Genomic DNA, 18,996 nt, shown 5'->3' with positions numbered 1-18,996 from the left:
TGCATCCTAAGTACTTGAAACCGTCCACCTGTTCTAACTTTGTTCCTCCTATTTGGCACTCAATCCGTTTATATCTCTTTCCCACTGACATTACTTTCGTTTTGGAGATGCTAATCTTCATACCATAGTCCTTACATTTCTGATCTAGCTCTGAAATATTACTTTGCAAACTTTCAACCCAATCTGCCATCACAACTAAGTCATCCGCATATGCAAGACTGCTTATTTTGTGTTCACACATCTTGATCTCACCCAGCCAGTCTACTGTTTTCAACATATGATCCATAAATAATATGAACAACAGTGGAGACAGGTTGCAGCCTTTTCTTACCCCTGAATCTACTCTGAACCATGAACTCACTTTACCGTCAACTCTAACTGCTGCCTGACTGTCCATGTAAAGACCTTTAATTGCTTGTAAAGTATGCCTCCTATTCCATAATCTCGTAGAACAGACAATAACTTCCTCCTAGGAACCCGGTCATATGCCTTTTCTAGATCTATAAAGCATAGATACAATTCCCTGTTCCACTCATAACACTTCTCCATTATTTGCCGTAAGCTGAAGATCTGGTCCTGACAACCTCTAAGAGGCCTAAACCCACACTGATTTTCATCCAATTGGTCCTCAACTAATACTCGCACTTTCCTTTCAACAATACCTGAGAAGATTTTACCCACAACGCTGATTAAAGAGATACCTCTCTAGCTGTTACAATCTTTTCTGTTTCCATGTTTAAAGATTGGTGTGATTACTGCTTTTGTCCAGTCTGATGGAACCTGTCCTGACTCCCAGGCCATTTCAATTATCCTGTGTAGACCTGACATTCCACTGTATTTGATGAGTTCCGACTTAATTTCATCCACCCCAGCTGCTTTATTGCACTGCAGTCTATTGACCATTTTCTCCACTTCCTCATAAGTGATCCTATTCCCATCACCATTCCTATCCTGTTCTACCTCGAAATCTGAAACATTGCTGATCGTATTTTCACCTACATTGAGCAACTCTTCAAAATATTCCCTCCATCTGCCCAAGGCATCCACAGGATTCACCAGCAGTTTTCCTGACCTGTCCTTCTTACCTCCCTTTCGAAGACTGCTAATTACACACCAGAATGGTTTTCCTGCAGCTTGACCCATAGTCTCCAACCTGTTTCCAAAGTCTTCCCAAGATTTCTTCTTGGATGCTGCAATTATCTGTTTGGTTTTGTTTCTTTCTTCAACATAACTTTCTCTGTCTACCTGAGTTCTAGTATGTAGCCATTTTTGATACGCCTTCTTTTTCCTTTTACAGGCTGCCTTGACTGTGTCATTCCACCAAGCTGTTTGCTTCATCCCGCTTTTACACACTACTGCTCCAAGACATTCTGTAGCCACTTCTAGTACTGTGTCCCTGTACCTTGTCCATTCCTTTTCCAATGACTGTAATTGACTACATTCAACTAACTGGTACCTTTCTGAGATCGCTGTTATGTACTTGTGCCTGATTTCCTTATCCTGAAGTTTCTCCACTCTTATCCTCCTACATATGGACCTGACCTCCTGCACTTTCGGCCTCACAATCCCAATTTCACTGCAGATTAAATAATAATCAGTGTCATCAAAGAATCCCCTGAATACACGTGTTTCCCTCACAGCCTTCCTGAATTCCTGTTACTATATAGTCAATGACAGATCTGGTTCCCCTGCCTTCCCAGTGAATGTTCTTATGTTTAAAAAAGAAGTTTGTGATTACCAAGCCCATACTGGCACAGAAATCCAAGAGTTGTTTCCCGTTCCTGTTGGCCTCCATATCCTCTACAAATTTACCCATAACCTTTTCATACCCTTCTGTTCGATTTCCATTCCTGGCATTAAAATCACCCATGAAGAGGACACTGTCCTTGTCCTTTACTCTACAACTACATCACTGAGTGCCTCATAAAAACTATCCATCTTATCTTGATCTGTCCCTTCACAATGCGAATATACTGTCGCAATCCTAATTTTCTTGCTAGACACTGTCAAGTCTATCCACATCAGTCGTTCGTTTCCATACCTTAGTGCAATTACGCTAGGTTCCATTTCTTTCCTGATGTAAAGCCCTACACCCCATTGTGCTATTCCTGCTTTGACTCCTGACAGTTAGACCTTGTATTCTCCCACTTCCTCTTCTTTCTCACCGCTTACCTGAATGTCACTAACAGCTAAAACGTCCAACCCCATCTTACTTGCAGCCTCTGCCAACTCTACCTTCTTCCCAGAGTGGCCTCCATTGATATTAATAACTCCCCATCTCATTACCATTTGTTTGCGAAGTCGTATCTTAGGAGTCCCTCGTTTGTCAGTTAGAGGTGGGACTCTGTCACCTCCATAGGTCCGAGGCATTTTGCTCTGATTGTTGCCAGCATCATATTTAAAGTACCGGGGAAGCAGGTTGCTACCCTTACTTGCCCCGAGTCCCATTGAGTTTTACCCCTAACGGTTGAGGGACTAACCGGTGGATTTGGTAGTCTTTGCCGTATGAGCACAAAGGTGACCACGGCTCAGAATATGTCCGAGATGCCCAGCCTTATTCCAAAGTAACTGGTATCCCGACTGTCAGGACCACTTATTTGGCCACTCATGCGTTGCCCGTGGTTCATGAACTAGGACATGACTACAGGAACCCACACCATGAACCACAAAGTGTGTACAAGCGTAACTATATTTATGACTGATTTCCTACACAGTACTGACACTTGTTTTATTTTTGACCACTCATTCGCGAATATATGCGCCCTCTTATTTGATGTAGTCAGTCGGCCGAATTCTTTAATAACATTATCAGTAATGTTCAGTGGCTTAGTTTCCGCATATAGCCTTGCTGGTGAACTTTTAATGAACTATACAATGAAGTAGACATCCCACAAAACATTTTAAGTAATTTTTGAAATTTTCACAGCTAAAAATCTAGTTTTTGTTGTTCCTGGAAGCCTAGACAGGCGATCTGCAACTTGGCCTGGGTGACCATTAGAGTCGTTTAGTAATCATCAAAGGGAAGCAGTGGTTGGGAAGGGAGTGAGACGTTGTAGCCTCTCCCCGATGTTGTTCAATCTGTATATTGAGCAAGCAGTAAAGGAAACAAAAGAAAAATTCGAAATAGGTATTAAAATCTATGGAGAAGAAATAAAAATTTTGAGGTTCGCCAGTGACATTGTAATTCTCTCAGAGACAGCAAAGGACTTGGAAGAGCAGTTGAACGGAATGTATAGTCTCTTGAAAGGAGGATATAAGATGAACATCAACAAAAGCGAAACAAGGATAATGGAATGTAATCGAATTAAGTCGGATGATGCTGAGGGTATTAGATTAGGAAATGAGACACTTAAAGTAGTCAAGGAGTTTTGCTACATGGAAAGCAAAATAACTGATGATGGTCGAAGTAGAGAGGATATAAAATGTAGTCTGGCAATGGCAAGGAAAGCGTTTCTGAAGAAGAGAAATTTGTTAAGATCGAGTATTGATTTAAGTGTCAGGAAGTCGTTTCTGAGAGTATATGTATGGAGTGTAGCCATGTATGGAAGTGAAACATGGACGATAAATAGTTTGGACAAGAAGAGAATAGAAGCTTTCGAAATGTGGTGCTATAGAAGAATGCTAAAAATTAGATGGGTAGATCACATAACTGATGAGGAAGTATTGAATAGGATTGGGGAGATGAGAAGTTTGTGGCACAACTTGACCAGAAGAAGGGATCGGTTGGTAGGACATGTTCTGAGGCATCAAGGGATCACCAATTTAGTACTGGAGGGCAGCGTGGAGGGTAAAAATCGTAGAGGGAGATCAAGAGATGAATACACTAAACAGATACAGAAGGATGTATGCTGCAGTCGGTACTGGAAGATGAAGATGCTTGCACAGGATAGAGTAGCATAGAGACCTGCATCAAACCAGTCTCAGGACTGAAGACCACAACAACAACAGTAATACGGAACGGGAAGGAAGTGGACGGTCTATTTTCTGTTTACTTGCGATCATACTTTCACTGTATTTTATAGATGTTGGCACTTTTTGCTGCAACTGTCATTCAATTATTGATTTACAATCGTGATTTCAGCAGTAGTTCTCAAGCAACAGCTCACTATGAAATAGGAAGACGCTTCAGAGAAGTAGGTAGCTGCTTGTAAGAATGTCTCGGATGGATAGCCAAGAAGTGTCGAATGTTACGAATACTGCAGCTCTAACATTCTGCGTGGTGTCTGTTAGTTCTATATCGTGCCTCCCTACCACTTCGCGCAACGACGCTCTGAGCGTGTTTTTTAGGGAGTTGACTAGTTTGAACCTGTGACCTGTTGCTGGTAAGGAGACGCCAGACCACACATGACATATAGAGTTCAGAAGAGTTCAGTGAGACTAGCGATGATATAACCAAATACGAAATGATCTCAGCGTCAGCTCCACTGCACTCTCTGTAAAAGAATCTTAATACTAACTAAATTTAGTGGAAGGGGTTCAAGGCTTTCCTATTTTTTGTTAGCTGATAAAATAACATCGAAAAAGCAGTTAAGTTTACCATTGGAAATTTTATTCTACTCACAAAACATTGTTTATAAATTGCACTATTGATAAAAGGAAGTGTTTTAATACAGAGTGGTAAAAACCAACTGCGTTCAACAAAAATGTGAACGAATATTCCCTGAATGGGTTTCCAAGTTCTACAATGGATTGAAGGATGACCTATGCCATATCACATCTATAATCTAGGTTTAAATTAAGTTTCACAATAGAGAAAACTATCAAAATGGTCTACAGTGACCCTCAATTATCTTTAATTACTTATCTAACTTGTCGTCAATTACAGTGACTGATGTGGCTTCTCAATAACTATATAACAGAAAAATGATCGCGTTTCAGATTTTTACTTCAAGTGTCAAATGTGAACACCATGAGCTCTAACTGACGATCGACACTAATATTACGCAAAAGGGGGGTGTAACAGATGAGACTTCTGCAGTTGTGAGTGAAGCTTTATGCGCTGTTATGCGGCATCGCGTGCGTTCGTTGCCTTGTCGGTGTTCGTCAGGGGGTGGCGGTCAGCACGGCTCTGCTCACCTCGCCGTCTCGGAAGCAACTCTCTCCTAACTTCTCCTTACTACAATTTACCGAAGTTGGTTTAAAAAAACTATCTGGCTGTGTTTTCATCTCACCAATCAGGGTCTCAATGTTAACCTTAAGCTCCGCCTACAAAAATTGTGTCTATCCAATGAGAAACTTTATACTTTTCGTGGTGGGGCAATGTTTTTAAAGTTTTCAACGTAACAGAGACGCGAAAAAGTCTCACGCTAAAACCTGCAGCTGGTCTGGTCCTTCTAATGTTATCGTAAGATCTATACTGTTCTTCTGGAGGGCTCTATCTTTTAACATGGGCTGGGTGGTGGTCCTGACGTAAAGGAGACGCGAAAAAGTCTTACTCTAAAACTTGCGGCTGGGGTGGCCGTTTTAGTGTTATCGTAAGATCTATTCTGTTCTTCTGGAGGGCTCTAGCTTTTAACATGGGCTGGGGGGGGTGGTCCTAGCGGTTAGATGACGACGTGGTTGTCCAGTCCGTCCCTTATCGTAGGGCCTTCTGGCTTAACACGGTTCTGCTCTCGGCTTCTGTTCTCTTTTCTCCCCTCGGAACTGCGTCTGTCTCACGGTGGGAAGGTATGACATGCATTTAGGCATTCTTGTGTTAGTCTGTGGTATTCCATTTGCTCACTCGTTACTCGTATTACTTTGGTTAATTTAATGTCACGATTTATTCGGAGCTGTGTGACATACTACTGGATTTGCTTATCATGTCAGGGTTTTCATGGAAGGTGTTGGATTTGCCTGACACCTTACACAGCCTCGGATTGCAAGAAGAAAACTTTTACCCAATTTTAGTTTTCGGCTACAGAGAACAGGCGTTACTTAATTTGCAGCTCCTTTTGGAGTAAGATGTAAATTTTGGGCTAGGTAGCCTTAAGGATTTCACAAGCATCGTATTTCGACAGAATCGCAGCCCTCAACAGACCTCCGATGATGCAGCAGCCGTGCTTATACAGACCCACATATCCAGCCAACAGCAGTGATTGCTGTCAACACAATGTACGGCAAGTTGAAAAGAAAAAAGTGGGAGAAAGGGGGATATACAGGGTGTCACAAAAAGGTACGGCCAAACTTTCAGGAAACATTCCTCACACACAAATAAAGAAAAGATTTTATGTGGACATGTGTCCAGAAACGCTTAATTTCCATGTTAGAGCTCATTTTAATTTCGTCAGAATGTACTGTACTTCCTCGATTCCCTGCCAGTTGGCCCAATTGAAGGAAGGTAATGTTGACTTTGGTGCTTGACATGCAACTTATTGCTCTACAGCATCAAGCACATCAGTACGTAGCATCAACAGGTTAGTGCTCATCACGAACGTGGTTTTGCAGTCAGTGCAAAGTTTACAAATGCGGAGTTGGCAGATGCCCATTTGATGTGTGGATTAGCACGGGCAATAGCCGTGGCGCGGTACGTTTGTATCGAGACAGATTTCCAGAACGAAGGTGTCCCGACAGGAAGACGTTCGAAGCAATTTGTCGGCGTCTTAGGGAGCACGGAACATTCCAGCCTATTACTCGCGACTGGGGAAGACCTAGAACGACGAGGACACCTGCAATGGACGAGGCAATTCTTCGTGCAGTTGACGATAACCCTAATGTCATCGTCAGAGAAGTTGCTGCTGTACAAGGTAACGTTGACCACGTCACTGTATGGAGAGTGCTACGGGAGAACCAGTTGTTTCCGTACCATGTACAGCGTGTGCAGGCATTATCAGCAGCTGATTGGCCTCCACGGGTACACTTCTGCGGATGGTTCATCCAACAATGAGTCAATCCTCATTTCAGTGCATATGTTCTCTTTACGGATGAGGATTCATTCCAACGCGATCAAATTGTAAATTTTCACAATCAACATGTGTGGGCTGACGAGAATCCGCACGCAGTTGTGCAATCACGTCTTCAACACAGATTTTCTGTTAACGTTTGGGCAGGCATTGTTGGTGATGCCTTGATTGGGCCCCATGTTCTTCCACCTACGTTCAGTGGAGCACGTTATCATGATTTCATACGGGATACTCTACCTGTACTGCTAGAACATGTGCCTTTACAAGTACGACACAACATGTGGTTCATGTACGATGGAGCTCCTGCACATTTCAGTCGAAGTGCTCGTACGCTTCTTAACAACAGATTAGGTGACCGATGGCCTCCACGCTCTCGTCACCTCAACCCTCTTGACTTTCATTTATGGGGGCATTTGAAATCTCTTGTCTACGCAACCCCGGTACAAATGTAGAGACTCTTCGTGCTCGTATTGTGGACGGCTGTGATACAATACGCCATTCTCCAGGGCTGCATCAGCGCATCAGGGATTCCATGCGACGGAGGGTGGATCATCGCTAACGGAGGACATTTTAAACGTTTCCTATCACAAAGTGTTTGAAGTCACGCTGGTACGTTTTGTTGCTGTGTGTTTCCATTCCATGATTAATGTGATTTGAAGAGAAGTAATAAAATGAGCTCTAACATAGAAAGTAAGCGTTTCCGGACACATGACCACATAACATATTTTCTTTCTTTGTGTGTGAGAAAGGTTTCCTGAAAGTTTGGCCGTACCTTTTTGTAACATCCTGTATACGAGGCGTGTTTTTAAAGTAAGTACCGTTTTGAAATTAAAAAAAGGACGTGCTAAGATATTTCAATAATTTTATTTTTGCATGAAAGCCTATACCTTAATCTAGTTTTCTACATAGGAATGGCCATATTGGGGCACTTGTCATATCGTTGTACCAGTTTTTGAATACCCTCCTCATAGAAGTCTGCCGCCTGACTTAACCTCTGCATCACTACTGACCGCCCTGGTGTTCCTTCAAGTGCAGGAACAGATGGGCGAAAGATCGGGGCTGTACGGAGGATGATCTAGAGTTTCCCATCGAAAAGATGTGGTGAGATCTTTGGTCCGATTCGCCACATGCGGTTCTGGGCGATACAGTCTGGAACCGAGCGACCGCTACTGTCGCAGTTTCGAATCCTGCCTCGGGCATGGATGTGTGTGATGTCCTTAGGTTTAATTACTTCTAAGTTCTTGGAGACTGATGAGTGCTCAGAGCCATTTGAACCATTTGATTCGTCGCCAGTAACAATTTGGCTTAGGAAATCATCATCGTCGTTGCGGTACCGCTCAAGGAAAATCTATGCACTGACTAAACATTTGGTTTTGTGCACATCCGTCGACATTTTCGGTACCCAACGTGCGCACAATTTTCGGTAATTCAAGTGCTCGGTCACAATGCCACAATGGCTCCGAGTACTATGGGACTTAACATCTTAGGTCATCAGTCCCCTAGAACTTAGAACTACTTAAACCTAACTAACCTAAGGCCATCACACACATCAGTGCCCGAGACAGGATTCGAACCTGCAACAGTAGCGGTCGCACGGTTCCAGACTGTATGGCCTAGAACCGTTCGGCCACTCCGGCCGGCAAAACAAGGAAGAATCAGACTGTAATGGCGTCAGTGCGCAGATTAAGGTACAGACTTTCATGTAAAAATAAAATTATTCAGACATCTTACCCCGTCTTTTTTAAATTTCAAAACGGTACTTATTTAAGAAAAACACGCCTCGTATATACATGCGTGTAATGAACTCCCTCCCTCGTAAACTTCTCTCCTTCATAACTCCTCCGTTGAAAGACGGTGGTGCCTTCCGAGCAGGCCATTGCCATGGTAATACTCATCAGGCACTTCCCCCTTCATTTTGCTTCGGTGATTATGATACAGTTTCATTCGCCTTTGGTGTATCTAAATTTTCCCTGACTGAAATTAATCTGATGGGGTATTAGAGTCAGGTTAAACCACTGATTGATCTCACAGTACTTTCATGACTTGAATAGGAGTAGTTGAATTAAATTCAGCAGTAGAGACAGACTTTTGGACACTGGAGGTGACCATTGCATTAGGGACAGCTTTACAACTTTTCTAGAGCAGCAAGCAAGTTCAGGGAACCTTCTTATTGCTAGTCTCCCTTTGTAGTCACCAAAATGGCCGTGGGCCTTGCAGGGCAACGGCTTACGGGCCGCTATTGGTCGGTCTTCTTCTTTTAGCGACAAAAGCAAGAGGGTGGGAACACCGTGGCTGAATGCGAAATGACCCTTCTTTAGAAAATGGGGGCGCCAGACATCCTGGAGCTGGACTAACCCCTTCATTAGCGAGTGGACGTGGTGTGGACGTCTGGTCTCCACACCCCGTGTACGAGTCCAGGTAAAGCGGCGTCGGGCTGGATCGCGGCTAGTGTGTTTAGTACAAGAACAGCGTACCTTGTGAGACGGAACGACGAATTTTTCCGGATGTCGCGTTCCTTACATGCCGCAGCGCCTCGCGAAAACGGTGCACGCTGAATCTTTTTCTGGACGAGACGGAGCTTGTTTTCACTAGGAAGCTTGCCTAATCTTGTGAAATGCGCCGGGGGTTTGGCTGCAGGACATCCAGGTATTGTGTGTTGTTTTTTTAGAGAACAGACTGTGTACTGCACTGCGGTGATTAGTTGAGGAAGATCGGGTCTACTCGCCAGAAAACATGATTGGCACGGTGATCACTGCTGGGCCATCATAGGTTCATTAAAGAACATTGGGGGGAACTGCTGTTTTTCGGAAGGTTGTGAGCAATGGGAGAGGAGAGGGGACTTGCTTCTCGGTCATTGCAGAGCTCTTCCGTTTCTAAGGAGAGAGCAGTTAGTTGTAAAGACGTCTGGACACCCGGGCAAAACTGTATATTTTTGCGGACGTGGGGGTCATCTCCCACAGTATGATACGCCACCAACCTAGCAGGTTCGGCAGCGCCCGTAGACAGACTGCATAATATCGTCTTTCACTGGCTATATCGGTAACACTGTGCAGATTCGGCAAATTCAAAGTTTTATCAATCAATCGTTTTCACGGCCATCTTTTTTTTATAGCAGCCTTATGCTCGCAGTAGTCACTCCCAGTGCCCACTGCATGCTTAATTATATTATGACGTGAGAGACCAATCAGTGGAATGATATAGCAGAGTTTGCTTGCTTAGACTGGCATTCTTCCACTCAGAGTATCTAGTCTCGTTTACACGTAAATTCCAGTTAGGTTCCCCAAGTCTATTTCCAACCAACCTGAGTTCTTGTTAATGAAATGTTATACCACTGAAGTTTCTGTTAATATATTTTTTCTCTCTTGATCTTAATATTAGTTAGTAAATCTCTTTGTGATACCATAGGTCCTTGTTATTAATTTTTCAGTGACACCCATTCCCAGTCCCGACGATGTCATTTATTTTGTTGTGGGTTTGAATGCCCTCGGCTGTGGTGTGTCATCTTCGTACCTACTTTTTAGTGCAGAGTTTCCAGTGATTGTTAAGTATTGTGTGTCTTTAATGACGTGTTGCGAACGGACATCATACTGTCACTGGGTGTGATTTTTATATCTCTTGCGAACAGAAACCAGACTGTCGGCGTGTTTTTTAATTGTCTGTCTAATATTTTCCCTATCTGCTTCCTGTTTATTTTATTATCTACACCAATCATTAGCTTAATGTTTTAACTTTCCACAATTTTCCACCGTTTTACAATTTAAGTCACCGTTTTAACGCCTGCTTTTATTGTTTCTTATGTTTTAAAAATTCTGTAGGCTGAAGAGCAGTGTACTAAGCTGCTCCAGCCAGCCCCTTTGGGGGGAATCGAAATTCAATAAACGAAAAAAAAAGGTTAACCACATTGCGTTCTGAAATCTTAGAACTCAACCAGTACACGTGGTATGTCATCTGGGATTTTTATGGGGTAGTGTTGGAGTAGTCTTAACGGGGGTAGGACGCCAAACGAGCCGACTTGGAGCAGGAGAGTCACCATGGGAAATTTTAATTTCTACTGTCAATACTTTTACAATAAATTCATAAAACTTTCTTACCATGACCAGGAAGGATTGAGGACTCACACTCATCGCAGTGGAAGTTCAAAAACGTACAAAATACCTTTTTTCGTGTGAAATTTCATCATTTTTTCGCTTATTATTGGCTGCATATGTTGCTATAGGTACACTTTTCTTCCTAATTAAGAGAGATTCTTCTATGAATTTTTCATAGCATACAAACAGTAGTTACAGGTGTATGAAACTCTAGAATTTTCCAAATCTATTAAAACACTGAGGAAAAAATTGAGATAATTAACTCTAAAACTTGAGTTTTTTCTAAACATGAAGTTTAAAATGTAACAGTTCATTCATTTTTTTCATAAATTAAATAATTCTAGAGTTTCATACACCTGTAACTAAGGTTTACATGGTGTGCAAAAGCCATCGAAGAATCTCTATTACGTAGGAAGAAAAGTGTACATATAGCAACAAATGCAGCCAGTAGTAAGTGAAAAAATGATGAAATTTCACATGTAAAAAAAAAGTGTTTTGTTACGTTTTTGAGCTTCCACTGCTGTAAGTGTGAATCCTGTATCATTCCTGGTCATAATGTTAAGGTTTTATGAAATTATTTGTAAAAGTATAGACAGTGGAAATTAAAATGTCCTCTGGTGCCTCTCCTGCTCCAAGTCGGCCAGTTTGACGTCCTACCCCCCTTAACAATGAATAAAAAGTAGGAGCGCTGTTAAGTTACTACGAGCAGCATAGTGAATGCATAATTGTAGCCAAGATAGACACGAATACCACAAGTAGTACAAGTATATATGCCAACTAGCTCCGCAGATGAGGAAGAGACTGAAGATATGTACGATGAGATAAAAGAAATTATTCAGATAGGGAAGGGAGACGAAAATTTAATAGTCATGTGGGAATGGATTTCGACATAAGGAACAGCAAGAGAAGGAAAAGTAGCAGGTCAATATGGAATTGGGGTAAGGAATGAAAGAGGAAGCCGCCTGGTAGAATTTTGCACAAACTTAATCATAGTTAAAACTTGGCTTAAGAATTATGAAAGAATGTTACATATGTGGATCAGGCCTGGAGACACTGGAAGGTTTCAGATAGATTATATAATGGTAAGACAGGGATTTAGGAACCAGGTTTTAAATTGTATGACATTTCCAGGGGCAGATGCTGGAGTCTCACTACAATCTATTTGTTATAACCTGTAGATTAAAGCTGAAGAAACTGCAAAAAGGTGGGAATTTAAGGAGATGGGACATGAATAATTTGCAAGAACGAGAGGTTGTAGAGAGTTTCAGAGAGAGCATTAGGGAACGGTTGACAAGAACGGGATAAAGAAATACAGTAGAAGAAGAATGGGTAGCTTTGAGAGATGAAATAGTGAAGGCAGCAGAGGATCAAATAGGTGAAAAGACGAAGGCTAGTAGTCATTCTTGGGTATTCGAAGAGATACTGAATTTAATTAATTAAAGGAGAAAATATAAAAGTGCAGTAAATGAAGCAGACAAATAGGAATACAAACGTCTAAAAATGTTATTGACGGGAAGTGCAAATTGGCTAAGCAGGGATGACTGGAGGATAAATGTAAGGATGTAGAAGCATATATCACTAGGTGTAAGATAGAGTCTGCCTACACGGAAATTAAAGAAACTTTTGGAGAAAAGAGAACCAGTTGTATGACTATCAACAGCTCAGATGGAAAACCAATAGTAAGCAAACAACGGAAAGATGGGAGGGGTATATAGAGAGTCTATACAAGGGAGATGTACTTCCAAACTGAAGTGCCTAGAACCGCTCGGCCACTTCAGCCGGCGGGCATGGATGACTGTGATGTCCTTAGGTTAGTTAAGTTTAAGTAGTTCTAAGTTCTGGGGGACTGATGACCTCAGATGTTGAGTCCCATAGTGCTCAGAGCCATTTGATCCATTAACAAACAGGACTTCTCATCACCTGCATAAAATGTTTGTAGCACCTTATGTAACAACTGTTATCAATTCTAATGACTGGAGATGGTAACTTCGTTGTGGATATTGCAGAGAATGCACAGTAAGGTACTGATAATGTTAATTGAGTTACAAATGTTATGGATAGCATAACAGTACAGACGCATTTATTTCTGAGAGGGACACATTTGTCGTTACTTATGACGCTGCCAGATCCTCATAAGTGGGTAAGGAGAAAGAGAAGGAAGACGAAATGTGTTTGTAAGACTAATGATCGGGCCAACAGGGCTGGATCTGTTGGAATGTACACCCGAGGAACAGGAGAGGCGCAAATTTGATGATTCTTTTGATGCTGTAGGTACTGGTGCATTAAAGACACACAGGATATGTGGCCTGTAATTGAAAGTGTCATAATGAATTCTCCATTGGCAAAAGATTCCGGAGTAGTTCTCCATTCGGATCTCTGGGAGAGTACTGCCAAGGGAGAGGTGACCATGAGATAAAGAAGATTGAATAACCAACGAAAAGATAAGGTTCCACAAGTCGGCGCGTGTACTGTCAGTACGTGTTAGTGAAGCTACAAAATATAAAAAGGGAAATGCAAAGGCTCAATCAAGATATAGCAGGGGTCAATTAAGTGAAATGGAATGAAGACGAGGACTTCTGGTCAGATGAATACAGGGTTAGATCAACAGCAGCAGAAACTGATACAACGAGAGTAGGATTCGTTACGAATAGGAAGGTAGGGCAGAGGGTGTGATACTGTGAACAGTTCAGTGATAGGGTTGTTGTTCTCAGAATCGACAGCAAACCAACACCGACAACGATAGTTCAGGTATACATGCCGAAGTAGCAAGCTGAAGGCGAGTAGATAGAAAAAGTATATGGGATACCGAAAGGGTAATACAGTATGTAAAATGAGATGAAAAACTAATAATCATGAGGGACTGCAATGCAGTAGTAGGGGAAGGAGCAGAAGAAAAATATACGCTTGTGACAAGGCATGAGAGAGAAGAAAGATCAACTGAGTTCTGTAATAAATTTCAGCTGGTAATACAGAGTATTCTGTTCAAGGAACTCAAGAGAAAGCGGTATACTTGGAAAATGACAGGGTGATGTGAGAAGATTTCAGTTAGATTACATCAGGGTCAGACAGGGATTTCGAAAAAAGATACTGGACTATATGGCGCACCCAGGAGCTGATATAGACTCGCAGATAGAGTAGCTAAAGTTTATGAGATTAGTCAGGAAGAATCAATACGCAAAAAATGGGAATGATGAGATACCCTGGAAGTTCTCAAAGGCTATGGATACGGCAATAAGGGATAGTTCAGTAGACATTACAGTTGAAGAGGAATGGAAATCTCTAAAGAGGGCAAGCACAGAAGTTGGAAAGGAAAACGTAGGTACAAAGTGAGTAACTGCAAGGAAACCATGGGTAACAGAAGAAATACTTCCGTTGATCCATGAAAGAAGAAAGTACAAAAATGTTCAGGGAAGTTCAGGAATACAGAAACACAAGTCGCAGAGGAATGAAATAAATAGGAAGTACAGGGAAGTTGTGACGAAATGGTTGCAAGAAAAGTGCGAAGAAAACGAAAAAGAAATTATTGTCGTGTGAACTGACTCAGCATATAGGAAAGTCAGAACAACTTCCAGGAAAATTAAAAGGAAGAATGATATCATTAAGAGTGCAATGGGAATTCCACTGTCAGATTCAGATGAGACAGCGATTAGGTGGAAAGAGTACAATGAAAGGCTCTTTGAGGGGAAAGATTTGTCTGGTGCGATAGAAGAAGAATCAGGAGTCGATTTAGAAGATCCGGTATTAGAGCGCTTTGGAGGATTAAGATCAAATAAGGCAGAAAGGATAGAATTTCTAAAATCATTGCGGCAAGTGGAAACAAAACGAGTATTTACGTTGATGTGTAAAATGTATGAGTCTGGAGACATACCGACTGACTTTCGGAAAAATAGTAACCACATCATTCTGAAGGCTGCAAGAATTGACAAGTACAAGAATTAACTCGCAGTCAGTTCAAACGCTCATGCATCCACGTTGCTAACAAGAATAACATATCTAAGAATGGAAAAGAAAATTGACTATATGTTAATGACGATCAGTTCGGCCTTAGGACAGGTAAAGGACCCAGAAGGGCAGTTCTGACGTTGCTGTTACCAATGGAAGAATATAAGAAAATCAAGACACGTTTATAGGATTTGTCGACCTGGAAAGAGCGTTCGACAATGGAAACGAGCAGTTCTAGGCGCTTCAGTCCGGAACCGCGCTGCTGCTAAGGTCGCAGGTTCGAATCCTGCCTCGGGCATGGGTGTGTTTGATGTCCTTAGGTTAGTTAGGTTTAAGTAGTTCTAAGTCTAGGGGACTGATGGCCTCAGATGTTAAGTCCCATAGTTCTTAGAGCCATTTTTGACAATGGAAAGTGGTACAAGATGTTCGAAAATCCGAGGAAAATAGATGTACACTATAGAGAGAGACTGATAATAAACGATATGTAGAAGACCGAAGAAGGCATAATAAGACTAGACGACCAACAACGAAGGGCTTGGATTAAAAAAGAGTCTAAGACAGTGGTGTCATCTTTCGCCACTACTGTTCAATTCCTATGTCAAAGAAGCAATGATGGAAATAACAGGATGATTCAGGAGTGGATTTAAAATTCAAGGTGAAAGGATATCAATGATACGATTCGCTGATGACATTGCTGTCCTGAGTGAAAGTGAAGACCAATTACATGATCTGCTGAATGCAGTGCACAGTCTAACGAGTACAGGAAATGGACGGAGAGTAAATCGAAGAAAGTAGCAAAAATGAGAACAGGGGGAAACTTTACATCAAGATTGATAGACACGACGCAGGTGAAGTTAAGGAATTCTGCTATCTAAGAAGCAACATAAGCAGTGATGGACGGAGCAAGGAGGACATCAAAAGCAGTCTAGACTGATGAAGAGGGCATTCCTGGCCAAGAAAAGTCTACTAGTATGAAACATAGGCCTTGATTTGAGGAAGAAATTTCTTATCCAACATAGGCCTGTATTTGAGAAACAAATTTCTTAGAATGTACGTTTGGAGTACATAATTTTATGACAGTGAAACATGTACTGTGGGAAAACCGGAACAGAAGATTGGAAATGTGGTGCTAAAGGCGATTGTTGAAAATTCGGTGGACTGGTAAATAAGGAATGAGGAGGTTCTGTGCAGAATGTAAGAGGGAAGAAATATGTGGAAAATACTGACAAGAAGAAGGGACATGATGATAGGACATCTGCTAAGACATCAGGGAACGAAATCCATGGTACTAGAGGAAGCTGTAGAGGGCAAAAACTGTAGAGGAAGACAGATACTGCAATACACCCAGCAAATAATTGAGGATGTAGATTGCACGTGCTACTCTGAGATGTAGAGGTTGGACAGGAGAGGAATCGTGGCGAGCCGCATCAAACCAGTCACAAGCCTAAAAAACATATATAAAAAAATAATAAAAAACTGTTAGGTGCTGCTGGCCACAGGGAAGTTGTTTTAGGTGAGATTTTAGTAGACGGAAGCAGAGCATTGAAAAAATATGTCAGTTTTTAATTAGCTTTGAAGTGAAGGGAAGAAGCAGAAATACCAACTAGTAAATTGTATTTGTGGTAATGTCATGCAGAGTTTTTGTGTGAAGGTACCTTTAAGGAAGGATGTGCTTTCGAGAGATTACCTAATGAAAACAAAGTTTTGGATGGTATAACGAAGGAATGAGTTGAAAATATTCGATAATTTGTTAAATTATTTGAAAAAAGAGGATTGCCTACTTTTTTCTACTAGTTGGTTACGACCTAATTCAAAATACCATTTATATTTTATACACCCAGTGCACCATGTGCGTTACACTACATTTGAGTAAGGTATAGTGGAGAACACTATATTTTTGTGTCAATCTGTGAAATGTGTGCGAAGGTTCTTTTGTCCAACAATACAAACATGTCACGATCCAGAGACCAGATTTCTCAAAGGAGGTAGGAATATTGCGCTATGGGTCTACTGTGGCAATGCACTGTTCCTGCCTGAATCACCAGAAGGACATTATAGAGAGGAAAACGACCGTCAGCCTAAATAACAGGCACCAGTTAAATATAAGTGGAATTCAGAGTGCAAGAGCACTCACACATTACGCTGACAAATCAGAAGACGGCACTAACACAACTAGAAGCCAAAGCTGTGAAATCTAGCAGCTCCGACACCACATCTGAAGGAGATAACTAAATAGGATGGTAAGGCCCTGTCGCTTCAGCCGACTGTTTGCTCCGATGGTGGAGTACGGCTGTTGGGGAAATTGTAACCAGCCAGCTCGTATATATGGTACACCCACACTCCCATCTCGCCAAATCAGACCCTTATTCCCAGAAGAACGTTATATCCAGCAGCCTGCAGGTGTGTACGGTACGTCATACGATGCAGAGCCGGCCGTTGTGGCCAAGCGGTTCTAGGCTCTTCAGTCTGGAACCGAGTGACCGCTACGCTCGCAGATTCGAATCATGCGTGGGGCATGGATGTATGTGATGTTCTTAGGTTATTTAGGTTTAAGTAGTTCTAAGTTCTACGGGACCGATGACCTCAGAAGTTAAGACCCATAACGTTCAGAGCCATTTGAACAATGCAGACTACGCTGGCTGATAACTACGACACAGGAACCGCTTGCAGCACTAGGTGACACAGCCATATGCCATTCACAGTGTTGTTATTCACTAGTTTTTAAAGGAATTCAAGATAGTGACTTGTTCACAGCATCCATTACTGTTACAGTTGTAGACACACAGAGGTGCTGCAGAGGCCAGCGAAGTTTACAGTTTTCTCGAAGACACCAACAAATGGCATACAAGTTCCTTATTAGCGGACTTTCTCTCTACGTTAGTCTACCTCAAGGTCGATGACCAGCGGAACATGTCGACAGATCTTCGTAACATCCAGATGGCGGAGAATTATGCATGTTATCCTGTTATCTCTGCTGTGCCGCGTCTCTTCTTCAAATGTTGTGATCTGATATCCTCTTGAAGCACAACAATTTTTACATTTCTGAGTTTTCTTTTTCAGGAATATTTTTCACCTTTTGGTACCGATTTGGCAGCAGGAAGAATTCAAGAATGGAAGGTAGGAGACGAGGTGCTGGCAGAAGTAAAGCTGTGAGGACGGGGCGTGAGTCGTGCTTGGGTAGCTCAGTCGAGCACTTGCCCGCGAAAGACAAAGGTCCCGAGTTCGAGTCTCGGCACACAGTTTTCATCTGCCAGGAAGTTTCAGGAACAATTCATTTTCCCGCCTGAACCAAATGTCCTCGACGACTCTTGTCTTAGTCGGAACTCCTCGCTAAGATCCTTGCTAGTTACCGGTTCTGGTCCACATGGAATGGTAACTACACTGAAGAGCCAAAGAAACCTGTAAACCCACCTGACATCGTATAACGCCCCCGCGAGCACGCATAACTGCCGCAACACGATGTGCCATGGACTCGGCCAATTTCTGAAATTGTGCTGGAAGGAACTAAGACCATGAATCCTGCAGGGCTGTCCATAAATTCGTAAGAGTAGAAGGCGGTAGAGATCTCTTCTGAGAAGCACATTGCAAAGCATCCCAGATATGCTCAATAATGTTCCTGTCTGGGGAGTTTTGTGGCCAGCTGAAATGTTTAAGGTCAGAAGAGTGTTCCTGTAGCCACTCTGTAGCAATTCTGGGAGTGTCGGATGCAGCATTGTCCTGCTGGAATTGCCCAAGTCCGTCTGAATGCACATAAATGTATGCAGGTGATCATACAGGATGCTTATATACGTGTCACCTGTTAGAGTTGTATCTAGACCTATCAGAGATCGCATATCACTCCAACTGCACACGCCCCACACCATTGCAGAGCCTCCACCAGCTTGAAGAGTCCCCTGCTGACAGGCAGGTTCCCTGGATTCGTGTGTTGTCCCCATACCATTTGCTCGATACAATTTGAAACGAGACTCGTCCGACCAGTCAACATGTTTCCAGTCATCAATAATCCAATGTCGGTGTTGACGGGCCCAGGCGAGGCGTACAGTTGTGTGTCGTACAGTCATCAAGGGTAAATGAGTGTTCCTTCG

The sequence above is a fragment of the Schistocerca gregaria genome, chromosome 7 (assembly GCF_023897955.1).
Source record: "Schistocerca gregaria isolate iqSchGreg1 chromosome 7, iqSchGreg1.2, whole genome shotgun sequence".
Taxonomy (NCBI): domain Eukaryota; kingdom Metazoa; phylum Arthropoda; class Insecta; order Orthoptera; family Acrididae; genus Schistocerca; species Schistocerca gregaria.
This window is presented reverse-complemented; position numbering follows the sequence as displayed.